At 46.5% G+C, this 11,160-nt stretch overlaps 1 long non-coding RNA gene across 1 annotated transcript; it reads right to left on the bottom strand.

Moving 5' to 3' along the window:
- Positions 1–8,031: 8,031 nt before the first annotated feature.
- On the bottom strand, positions 8,032–11,160 carry LOC133491252 (uncharacterized). Its single transcript, XR_009792374.1, has 3 exons — positions 9,621–11,160; positions 8,873–9,004; positions 8,032–8,775 (listed from the first exon to the last, which is right to left on the bottom strand). It is a non-coding gene; the product is annotated as an uncharacterized LOC133491252 (long non-coding RNA).

Raw genomic sequence — 11,160 nt, 5'->3', positions numbered from 1 at the left:
CACCCGGTTCGTCCAGAAAAATGGATCGCACCGGTGCAAAGGACGAAAGGAAAACGTTATGACGCCAAATGATTTTGACCCAAGTTGCGGTTGTTAGTCGTCACCTCACGTGTGCTATTGTGTCGGCCACCGGTGCGTCAGCGTCTCGTCTGGTGTGCCCTGGAGGTGGACTCAAGGGCAAAGCGGGCCTTGTTAAGCAAATGGATCCGAGCCGATGGCGGGCGGGAACGTTTCCACTTTCTCGGGACAGTTATGGAAATACCGAGTCCAAATAAAAGCCGAAATGCGTCACAGCGTGCGAAAACGGAGACTCTTAAACTGATTTCACGGTGACAAATGCAAAGGTCACGGGCGGGAAGGATGAAAAAACACATTTCTGGGTGAAAATAATATTTTAGATACAGGATTGATCACTGGAACTTTTAGATAGAGGGTGGCAAAGATTTGTGGACAAAATTTACATTTTTGGAATACATGTTGAACGTATTTGTGAAATTAAAAAAATGGGTTTTCCCGCATACAGGCCAATTTGTGAATGTAGAAGCACAAAAATAGTACACGAGTCATACAATGTCAACGGTCGAACTTAAAGAACGAGCACGTACTTGCCCCCCACCGCCTTCAACATTGGCCCTTCCTCACGCAAAATATGCACGAAATGGTGCAGCCGTGTCAGATTCTCCCACCTCTTATGTAAATATTGCGCTCTATTGTTGCGTGATGTGGGTACGCGGTAGGCAGGAACATCTGTTTAAGCCCCAGGAGCCATCCAGGAAGATGTGCGGGGCGTCGCCGAGGTGATTGGCTTCTTCGGCGGCACAAAACCAGACGATTGGCCCGAGAACTGGCAGCCGCAATTAAGCATCGCGCCGCCTTCCCTCGGGGACGCATTGTCCCGCCACTCCAGATTGCCCTCCGTTGATATTCAGTCTTGATTTTTTTTTTTTTTGTGTTCCAACTGCAGAATGTCACTAAATCAATGTTCCCTGCACCACTGCCTTCCTTTTGACCTCTGAGCATGAAGCAAGGCGCCAAACAAAACAACTACTACTACCAAAAAAGAGAAATCTTTTGTAGCATCAAGGCGAGCCAAGGTCAAAGGCATTTATCTGTATTTTGCAAAGGTGGGAGCAAGTCACGTGTGCCAGTCTCGAGTCTTAACCTTCACATTTCAAGCAAGTCCCGAGTTGCTGTGGCCGGTCCAATCCAGTCCCCAATTAATTTCCTTTCATATCTTGTCTTCAGCAAGGCATAACTCACGGAAGGTGTCCGATATCCCGAGGTCCTCATCAGTAAGCGATAAATAATTGCGTGTTCTGTTTGCACGCAGTTTGCAACGGCTGTAAAAGTGGCAGAGAGGCTGTTTTATTTCCCCCAAAAGTTTTGTGCTTAAGGTTGCATTGCAAAGGAACATTTGCAAAACCGCTGCAGGTTCAAAATGAAGTTTGAAGTGAGGGAATTGGAAGTGTTAGTGGAAGAGGCAAGCAACATACAGTATGGCTGAGCTAAAGAAAAAAAAATCTATCTTGAAGTTCATTTTGGCAATGTGAAACTGTGCTTAAAACTTCTGAAGAGAGGGCCTCAGAAAAACTGTTCTGCTCTAAGGCCAGCAGCAATTGCCAACGTGCACCGAAATGACGCAGACCCAAGGACGAGACTTTTATCATGGCCTGACTCTTCCTCGTCAGTGATCGCAAGTCAGTCCTTGGATCATTCCAAGCTCCAGAACTGCATTTCATAACGGAGAATGCAATCATTGTTTTGCATTTCAAAAATGTTTAGAGGTGACCGCGCCGCCCGTCGGTTCAGTTTTCGATTTTTTTTGCAGTGCTGTCAACCCGTTTGGATGCAAAACCCATTCTGAGGGTGTTTCGCAACTCGTGGTTTTGAAAAACGTTTTTTTGAGAACCACATTGGATACCAGGAAATAAAAACCTTCATGAAATGGATTTTCATCCTGAAGAAGTCTGGGATTTTTTTTCCCCTGTACTAGTGTCCTGCGCCCCCCTCCATCAATAATTGATGCGCAGCGTTGACACGTGGGCCGAGTTATGTTTTCTCAGCCGGCCATTCCCCTGAACCCCCCCCGGCGTGGTGTCGTGTGTCACTGTCCACCGACCGTCATCTTTATCGCCAAGGTCAACCAATTGCCGACGGCCGTTTCACGACTGTCAGGTGGGGGGCCTTGCAGCCGCTACGCCGACCGGGATTGATGAGGATTTAGTGTTCGTTGGGGGGGGGGGGGGGGTGACCAACTTGACCGGCTGCGCACTCACGGCGAGGAAAAACGTCAAATTTAAAGGTTACACATTGGCGACTGGATCCAAAGGAGTCGTGTAGCATGCGGGAGATTAATAGCTCGCTTCTTTATTCATCTAATGCGGTCAATTGAATGAAGTGATCATGATTAATTGGGGAAAAAAATGTTGGAAGTTTTGCCTTCAAAGATTTCAACACACTTTCACACTGAATTGGTGGGCCGGTTTTTGTTGACTTGGTATTGATTGGATTCATTTTGTGTTGTGTGCCAAATTGACGTCGTCTGCAGGTACCCAACTCCAGCGGTATTTTGATTTACTACCTTAAGGATTGTTCTCAAGTTACAAGCCGAAATTTACTGGGCATCAAAAACTTTGGCTTGAAGCCTTAGAAAAAGATGAAGTCGGTACGGCTAAAACGTTTTCGCCGTCGGAAGATTCCGCTGAATTGAGCTTGTGTCCATGCTGATTTGAAGATTGCCCTTATGCCTGCTGGAGGAGTTTGGTGTTTTCAAGCGTGCTTGTAGTAGCAGACCTGCTGAGCCGTTAAAGAACAGATTCTCTTTTTAGCAACTTTACCTTGACGGCGTACGTTGTGCAACATGTTGGAGCAGCGTGACGCCAACAGAAGCTTCTCAAACTGGCGCCGAACTGCAGTCGGCACCAGAAACTCTTCTGGCCAGGCGGCAATTTTTGCAACGCTGCTCCGATGTGGACTGGCGAGCCGCAGGCCAAGGACTGCAAAGTCCAAGATGCTGCAAATGCTGATGGCCTCAAGTCTGTCTGAATGATACCTGAAAGGTGTCGAGTGACTTCAGGGTACGCAGTACTTCGATGACTTTTCGGATGGAAAACCAGAATTTTGTCTCGTATTTCCACGTCACTACGCGTCACCAAGGATCGGTCCTTTAACCTTGGCTGTCATTGCTTTGTGCGACGTGCCATTTCGTTCTGTTTTGAAATCGTTTATCAGGGTCGTTATGATTCAGTCGCAGCCGTAGATCCGTAACAGCGTCGATCCGCAGTCATCAATCAGCCCCGGTGACGGCAAAACTTTGACAGACACATGAGTCACATGCAGATTTGTGCTTGAAGCTTCGCTAAATGATTCTGGGGATGAGCAAATGGCAGAGGAATAAAAAAAAAACGCAGGGCTCCACTTTTCTTTTCTTTATTTTTTTAATGCCGCATTAAAATCCAGCCAATTAGATTTGGACCGCAGACTTCTGGTCCAGACAGCAGCGCACTCTGCCGCTCTGACATCCCCGCTTAAGTCTATCGGCCATCAAATTCTCATTTTAGCTCAATCTTCCAGTAAATTCTCGGAAAATGAACATCCTTTTTATTCTTTTGCCTTAATAGCTCCAACAGAACAGTTTGGTTTTGCCCGTAACCTTTTCATGAGTCGGGGACCCCACGGTGCTCATCGGACTCCGGGTCCGCCTTTATTTCTGCACAAATCGCAGGCTGGAAAAAGTCACGCTCGAGTCGGTTTGCGATGGAGCAACCCCAGCGATTTGCTTTTGCGGTGACTTTTCAAACAGGGAGCCATCAAGTTCGGAATTGGACCTCCATTTTCAGGAAAAATCCGCCTTCTGTGTCATCATAGCGGCAGACATTTTAGAGCATTTGGACTGATCTTTCAAGAAGTGCAGAATATCGGGTTCCGTAACAATATAACAACTGAAATGAAACCGCCACAAAAAATCGTAAACTCATCTTTCCTTTTTTTAGTAATCAGCAGGAGAATGCGGGTCGCTTTCACCAAAAGAACCCGTTTCAGACTAAAAAGCAGAGAAAATTAGCTTTTTTTGTGAAAAACTTATCAAGCAGAACCGAGACTTTGACGCAAATGATGCTCCTCTTACGATTAAGATGGCTTTCTGTGGCAAAATAATTTTGATATATAATGAAGAATTGCACAGTAAGCGACGCTGACTCCATGGCTGCAAGTAGACTAGTTTTTGATCTGCTCTGGTTATAACGTGGATATCCAGACTCCATTCCAGTGCGAGATGTTTAAACTTGTCCGACTTCCAACTCTTGGGCATTTCTCACTCTCCTAATCAATGTGGCAAAATGAGATTGACGTTGTAATCTTCATCTTCGACTCGAAAGCTGTGGAAATCCAAAATCCGAAGCGATGGCAATGCCGCCACCCGGTGGGATTTGTTAGTAGTCGCAGTAGTTTACGAACCCGAATTTCACAGACAAGCTGGGCGAGACCGGCTTCCACGCCTGCCTGTTGAAAAACGTACTTGATGACTTGATTTACGTCGTCGGCAATACATTTGTTGCAGTAGACAAATCTAAAACGGGAAAAAGTAAGCATCTGCAGAGTTGATAGCGATTCCATCTAGCGTAATTTTCGGCCTGTAAACTGCGTCTTTTTTCCACATGCTTTCAACCCTGCGGTTTATGCGGCGATGCGGCTAATTTGTGCATTTTTTTTTCCTAACGGCCGCAAGGGGGCACTCGAGCGGGAAAGGTAAGAGTGAGCCCGGTGGAATATATGTGCTGAGGAAGTGAATTTTACCGGTCTGGCCCTGTTAGCGCTGCTCGAGCGTGTTGCTGCTGTGTTTCACTGATTTTTACCGGTATGGTTTTTTTTTGTTTGTTTTTAACCAGCCCTGTTAGCGCGGCGACGCTAGCATTAGCGTTAGTGCGGCCGTGCTAGCGTTAAACTGTTTGTGTACTGTCTTTCTTTGTAAATACTTTAAAAACATTTTATTTTAAAATTTTAATGTGGATTTCAATGTAGGCACTTGCGGCTTTCACATGGGTGTGGCCTGTGTATGTATGTATCAAATGATATTTCCTTTCCAAATGTACTGGGTGAGGCTTATAATCAGGTGCGCTCTGTAGGCTGGAAATTGCGGTATTCCTATGCTAAGATTTTTGGGAGTCAAAGAATAACACATTTGAGAACCCTACTCGAGTTTGAGGGATAAAGTTATTTTAAAATGTAAGTTTCACTCTCTTGTACGCGTTATAATCCGACATCCACACCCCGCCCCCTGCAAAAAAAAAAAAAAAACTAATCATTGAAGCGATGACGGCTGAGCATCTCCAGAGATAAACTCTGACGCCTTTTTAAAAATTCTCTTCCTGTCAGGTTATTTATTACTGCGGGATATGCGAGCAAAAATAAAAAAATCAGCGCGCAACTTTTCCGATAAGCTGTCTCAACCCCCCCCCCCCCCACACACCCGCGCGCTATCACTACAGTTGGGGTTTTGTTTCGACCGGCGGGCGCATCCCACGTGGTCCCGACTCTTATCTGAGGGCGGCAGCTTGAATGTTTGATCCCTCTGATGTTCCGTCACCTTCGAGGCACGTCGACAAAAAAGGACGACATCGGTTTACAGCTTTCCCAAATGATGACACTCTGCTTTTTTACCCCCCACCCCCTCCGAATGTGCAGAGAACCACCCGGAGACTTTCCCTTTTTGTGCCGTATTTGATGTGCGTGAGTCATAAATAATTTTGTCATTTTTCAAGTCGCGTTCTTGAGAGTCTGTGAGACAAACCAGCTGAAGCATGAGGAAGGGGGGGGGGGGGAACCCCCAAAAAATCCACTTCATCTGATTTGGGAATATTTTGTTGACCGAGATGATTGAATTTTTGCGGGATGTCGTCTTTGCTCAAAGGGGCCCGAGTGTCACCGTTTGTTGAAATTTGTCACACAGCGAGGAGAAGATGTTTCCTAAAGGACAGGACGAAGCATTATATAGATTTTCTTTTTTTCTTTTTACATCTTTTGCCTGACGTGACCGTCTTCTGGCAGATCGACGGGGTGCGGTTGGGGGGTGAAATCCCTCTTAAAAGATTCTAAAGCACAGGATAATCAGCCAGAGATCATGGGAGGGGGAAACTCTGATTTACCCAAATACATCCAACTATAGGACGGCACGGTGGCTCAGCTGGTAAAGCGTTGGCCTCACAGATCTGAGGTCCCGGGTTCAATCCCAGCCCCGCCTGTGTGAAGTTTGGTGGCACTGCGGTTTCCTCACACATCCCAAAAACGTGCAACATTAATTGGACACTCTTAATTGCCCCAAGGTGTGAGTGTGAGTGCCGCTGTTTGCGTCGATGTGCCCTGCGATGGGCTGGCGACCAGTTCAGGGTGTCCCCCGCCTCCTGCGCGTTGACAGCTGTGATAGGCTCCAGCACTCCTCGCGGCGCTCGTGAGCATAAGCGCCAGAGAAAACGGATGGATGGATATTCAACGATACTTAAATTTATCACAATTGTCGGTATGTGTGTACCCTGCTTTGAGTCCCCGATAAGTCAACAAACAAGAATTTGGACTCCTAAATATTAAGATGTAACATTTACTTTATGGTTATCAAATGATTCTGATTAGCTTTTATCAGATTGGCGGCACGTTTTTCCACCGGATCGGGGTTGGAGAAATTCCTTTCTCCACCCATCACAATGGAATGATCGTTTTAAGAGAAGTCCGATAATCGGGCCTTTTCTGTCATTGATCGGAAAGTGGGGGGGGAGGGGGGGGGGGGAATAAATGCTGAAACGCAGCCCGATGATCAACATTTGGCGTTGTGAATATTGAAGAGACTTTTGGCCCGGGAGATCGGGCGAGAAAAATGGGATCTCACGATAATCCCTCATGATAATTGCGAGGGATAATCTTGAAGCGATACCCGACGATCAGGCCTTTGCTGACTTTGATTTTAGCAAGGGAAAAGTGCCGTAATTTGTTCCGCTTATCAGTTCGAGTTCACCTCCAGTGCAGATAATCGGATTTTTAATTGTATTTGGAAACGGCCTGGCTCCGTCCGATCCTTTAGATTTTCTTTTTTCCCCCTCTTTCTGTTGGCATGACTCGTTTCCCGCCTGTGTCACTGGACAGCAAAAAGACCCCCCCCCCCCCAAAAAAAAAAAAAAAATCAGGACTGTGCCATTTCAACCGTGCAGTATAAATGCAGCCAAAGCTAATTCTGAATTTTGGAGCGTCGATGTTCCACCTGGGTCACCCGCTGCATCCTGAAAGAGCTTTGTTGTCATGTAAAAAAAAAAATAAAATAAAATAATTCTCTTCATTGTCTCGGATGCACATTAATTTCCCAAATGAAAAAAAAAAAAAAAAAAAAAAAAAGAGTACACGACGACGCGCCTCGTTGATCCGAGGTGGCAAAAACGGTGTGAAGAGATTACATGAGCAGTCGCGCCCCGCAAACTAATCCGGCTGGGCGATGTCAGCCGTGACGCGCCGCTGGAGGAGATGAATATGGCTCCCGCTTTGACACGATTGGGGGGGGGGGCGCTTTAATGGGGCCCATCCATCTCAATCGCGCCACGCCGCCGCCGCGACGTCTTAATTGGGCCGCAGTCGCGTGCCGGTTGCATGACAAAAACATTGCGAGCTTTGTGATGATGACGGCAAAGCAAATGCGTACTTGAAAACAATAAAAATAAAATAAAATGCTGACGCCGGGCGAAAATGAAATTATGAAGAGATGTAAAGCTTGATCCCAAATGGAGTTTCTGCATTGTTATTCATTGAAAGGCACGCGAGGATTATCGGAGTCGCCTCTCACGCCGCTCGCTATATTGCCACTTAAAGCAACGAGGGCGCCGCCACATCAGCCGCGTTTTATTTCCGCGGATGGACGGCGGGCGTACGCTCCCGAGCGTCCCGTCGGGTTTCATAACTTGGACATCGTTTTAACCTCGTTGTCGTTCGGTTTACGGACGGTCTGATTCCTAGCAGCCCACTTCGCAACTAGCAGCAGGGAAACAATTATTTAAAAAAAAAAAAAACAAATAAACAAAGGAGCTTCACACTGTTTAATGTCAAACTAAACCTCAAACAGAATTAAACTTGTTTAAACACCACATAACTCCCCCTTAAGAAAGTCTGCTAGTTTAATGCTAACACACAGTGCAAAGGTCAGTGACTGAAAAGAGTGTGAATCTTGCACCATCGTCGGCCATTTAGGCAACAGAGTGCGGCAACACACGTAGACATACAACAAGACAAAACTCTCGGGCGTCGATTGTCGAAATCTGGTCTCGTCTCTTGACTCCTGACGGGATTAGTCACGTCGCAACGTGTCCGTGACGACAGCGGACCCGCAGCGCCTGGACTCAAGCGCGGCTAGCGGAGCAGCGCCCGTCAAAGGTAGTTAGCATCTACGCCGTCGAGCTGCCTGACGTTTGGTCGCGCTTGCTGCACATCGAGGCCCAGCGGTTTAAAAAAAAGTGTCTTTCCGTATGTGTTGAGAGCATGTGGGAGGGGGAAAACTTAAAGGGGTTTGTACGTCTCGCTCCATAATTGCAAGTTTTCACCTGTTGCGGGGGGGTCACTGTAATTGTACTTTATTAATTTCAAGGAAAATGAATAATTTCCTTTATTGATTTGGTTCATCTTCGGAAAGGATTATATTTTGATGCCCAAAGGAGAACAAGAATATGCCAAGAACGAGGAAAACAAGAGCGAGAACATTACGCGAAGAACGCTACAGGAAGACCGTGACCAGAACCGGAAAGCAACCTGAGGAGAGATGAACAAAATGCTGGAAAACTGAACTTTTGGACCACGCTGGTGGTGTTCTTTCAGCTCTATCATCCAGAGGCCCTTGGCGGCTTACCGGACTCCAAGTGGCCCGCGGGTCGGTTATCTCTGGAACAAGCTTGTGATGGGAAAGCCGCCATCGGGACTTGTTTGGAGAGGCGAGAAGGGGGTCGGTTGAGGAAGATTATCTCCATGCGTCACAGATGCACTGACGACGACAACAACAAAACAAGATTCATCGCTTTTTCTCCTGAGGATGAATGTCAAATTCCCAACAATAACACTTTAACTTGAACAATATTATCATAAATCTTTGTACAATTATATAGATTAGGGCAAAGTTAATGGTACCGAATTAACTCGACTAAAAGTAAAAAAAAAATAAAAATAAAAGTATGTTGCATTAAAACTAGTCTTACAAATACAATTGGTTGTATTGAAGTAACTTTTGTGAATGTACTTTATAATTAACCGCTTCTCCTTATTAAAAGGCACTTAAAAATATTCCTTAGTTAGTAGAAATGAAAGTCAAGAAAAGTTCTCCACGAGCTAGAAGCTAACGTTTAATGCCAAATGCCAGGGAGTTGCTAAATGAAATGATCACAAAATGATAACGCCTCCAACAACTGCAACTTTGACACACACACGGAGTAGCAACACATACAGACAGGCGCTTCACTGTATTCCTTAGCTGCTACCTTGTGACATTTATAAAAAAAGTTGGCTTTCTACTGTAACTCTTGCAGGACTAAGTGCCAAAAAAAAAAGAAAAATGCTTTTGATTGATTGACAGTGTCCAGACCATAATATCCTTCCCTTCTCACCCTGAGGATTAAGACGAGGAGACTTCATCTCCCGCGGGTCCACTAAAACCTGGACCTCGTCCACCTCGCAGCGGCTCAAACCGCCAGAACGCTTCAGCAGCCCTGCGCGAGGCCGACTCGCTATTTGCCATCTATCATCGCTCGTCCCCGCCGAAGCCCACAGTTATCTGTCAAAAAAAAATGAACAGCAGCATCACAGGGAAAAAAAAACACAAAAAGAAAAAATGCATCCAGTTCTAGTTCTCTCTTGCATCCTGGTTATGGTTTTGTCGCATCTCAGTCAGCGAAAGCATGAATATTGCAGTATCCACGATGACAAACAACCGCGGGAAAAATGCCAATTTTCCTGCTCTCGTTTGGACTCCAGGAAGGACGAATATCGCCCACGCGGAATACGAGATAAATAATGTCACGTTTGAGTCATGAACAGTAATAAGGCGGCGCAGCGCAGACCTCCACCGCGGCTTCAAAAAATCCGGCACCCCGCGCAGCTGTTTTGGGAATTATCATCATCTTTGATTCTTTTATTTGTTATCTTCCCAGAGTAGCAAAGTCAAATGTTTCATTAGGAATTGATCAGTTTTACAATAAACGTCTACTGCGGGTGAGGACAGCAGCAGCTTGAAGCTTCAATCTGTAAAACTTTTCAATTTTTCACATTTTGGCCACGCTACATCGCAGGTCTTCACCTATCGCGTGCGGGTCTGGAACGTATCTCCACGATGCGATTGGACGGGTGCCTCGTTTTGCTGCTTCTGCCGGCGCGAGCTCCGTTGTAACTTTAAGCAGACGTTCCATCACGCAGGCCTTCCAGCAGGTCATTAGCACAAATATCCCGACACGTCGGCGGCCCGAGGGCTGAGCATCAATCAGGACGTGATGCGCGGCGGACTGACAGACGCTCGACGGGTGGGCGACTGCGAGGAAGCCGTCGTTAGCGCCGACCCCCGAAACCGGGCCGCCGTTAAAGGCGCCCGCGCACGCGTCCTCCGGCGCTATCGTCCTCCGGCCCCGATGGAATTCTTGGCGGGGGGGGGAATGTATTTGCGTGTTTGGTGCTCCTCGCGCTCGGCGTTCCCGCGGAGGGAGATTGCATTCCAGCTGATAAAATATTACTGTCCACGAGAGGCTCTTGAATGGTCTTATAAGGTCAGGGAAGTATTAAAAAGGGGCTCCATGCGGGTCATTAAATGTAATAAAAAAATCAAATAAAGAGCATACACTTTCCATGTGTAGCCAAGGTCAAGGATAATTGTTTTTATTTGTCTTACTCCTTTCCAACAAACGAGCGTTCCAGTATCGGAAGACGGTTAAAATGACCCTGATGACAGTGACAGGGTTGCAAATCCGTGATACTTTTTGCTTGACAGTACGTGCTAGCCGTGCTAGCTGGTCAACAACAAGCTCGGCCGCGTAATTTAACGTCTCTCTCTGGTTGTACGAGTTGCGGCGTTGCTTTGGTTTGAGTGACACTCCACTGCAGCTGAAAACGTTGAATAAAATTAGGGGAAATAGACCTTACCTTCGTGCTACCAGTAGT

This window comes from Syngnathoides biaculeatus, chromosome 17 (assembly GCF_019802595.1).
Source record: "Syngnathoides biaculeatus isolate LvHL_M chromosome 17, ASM1980259v1, whole genome shotgun sequence".
Classification (NCBI taxonomy): Eukaryota; Metazoa; Chordata; class Actinopteri; order Syngnathiformes; family Syngnathidae; genus Syngnathoides; species Syngnathoides biaculeatus.
Note: the sequence above shows the minus strand (reverse complement) of the source record. Positions and strands in the feature narration are given on the sequence as shown.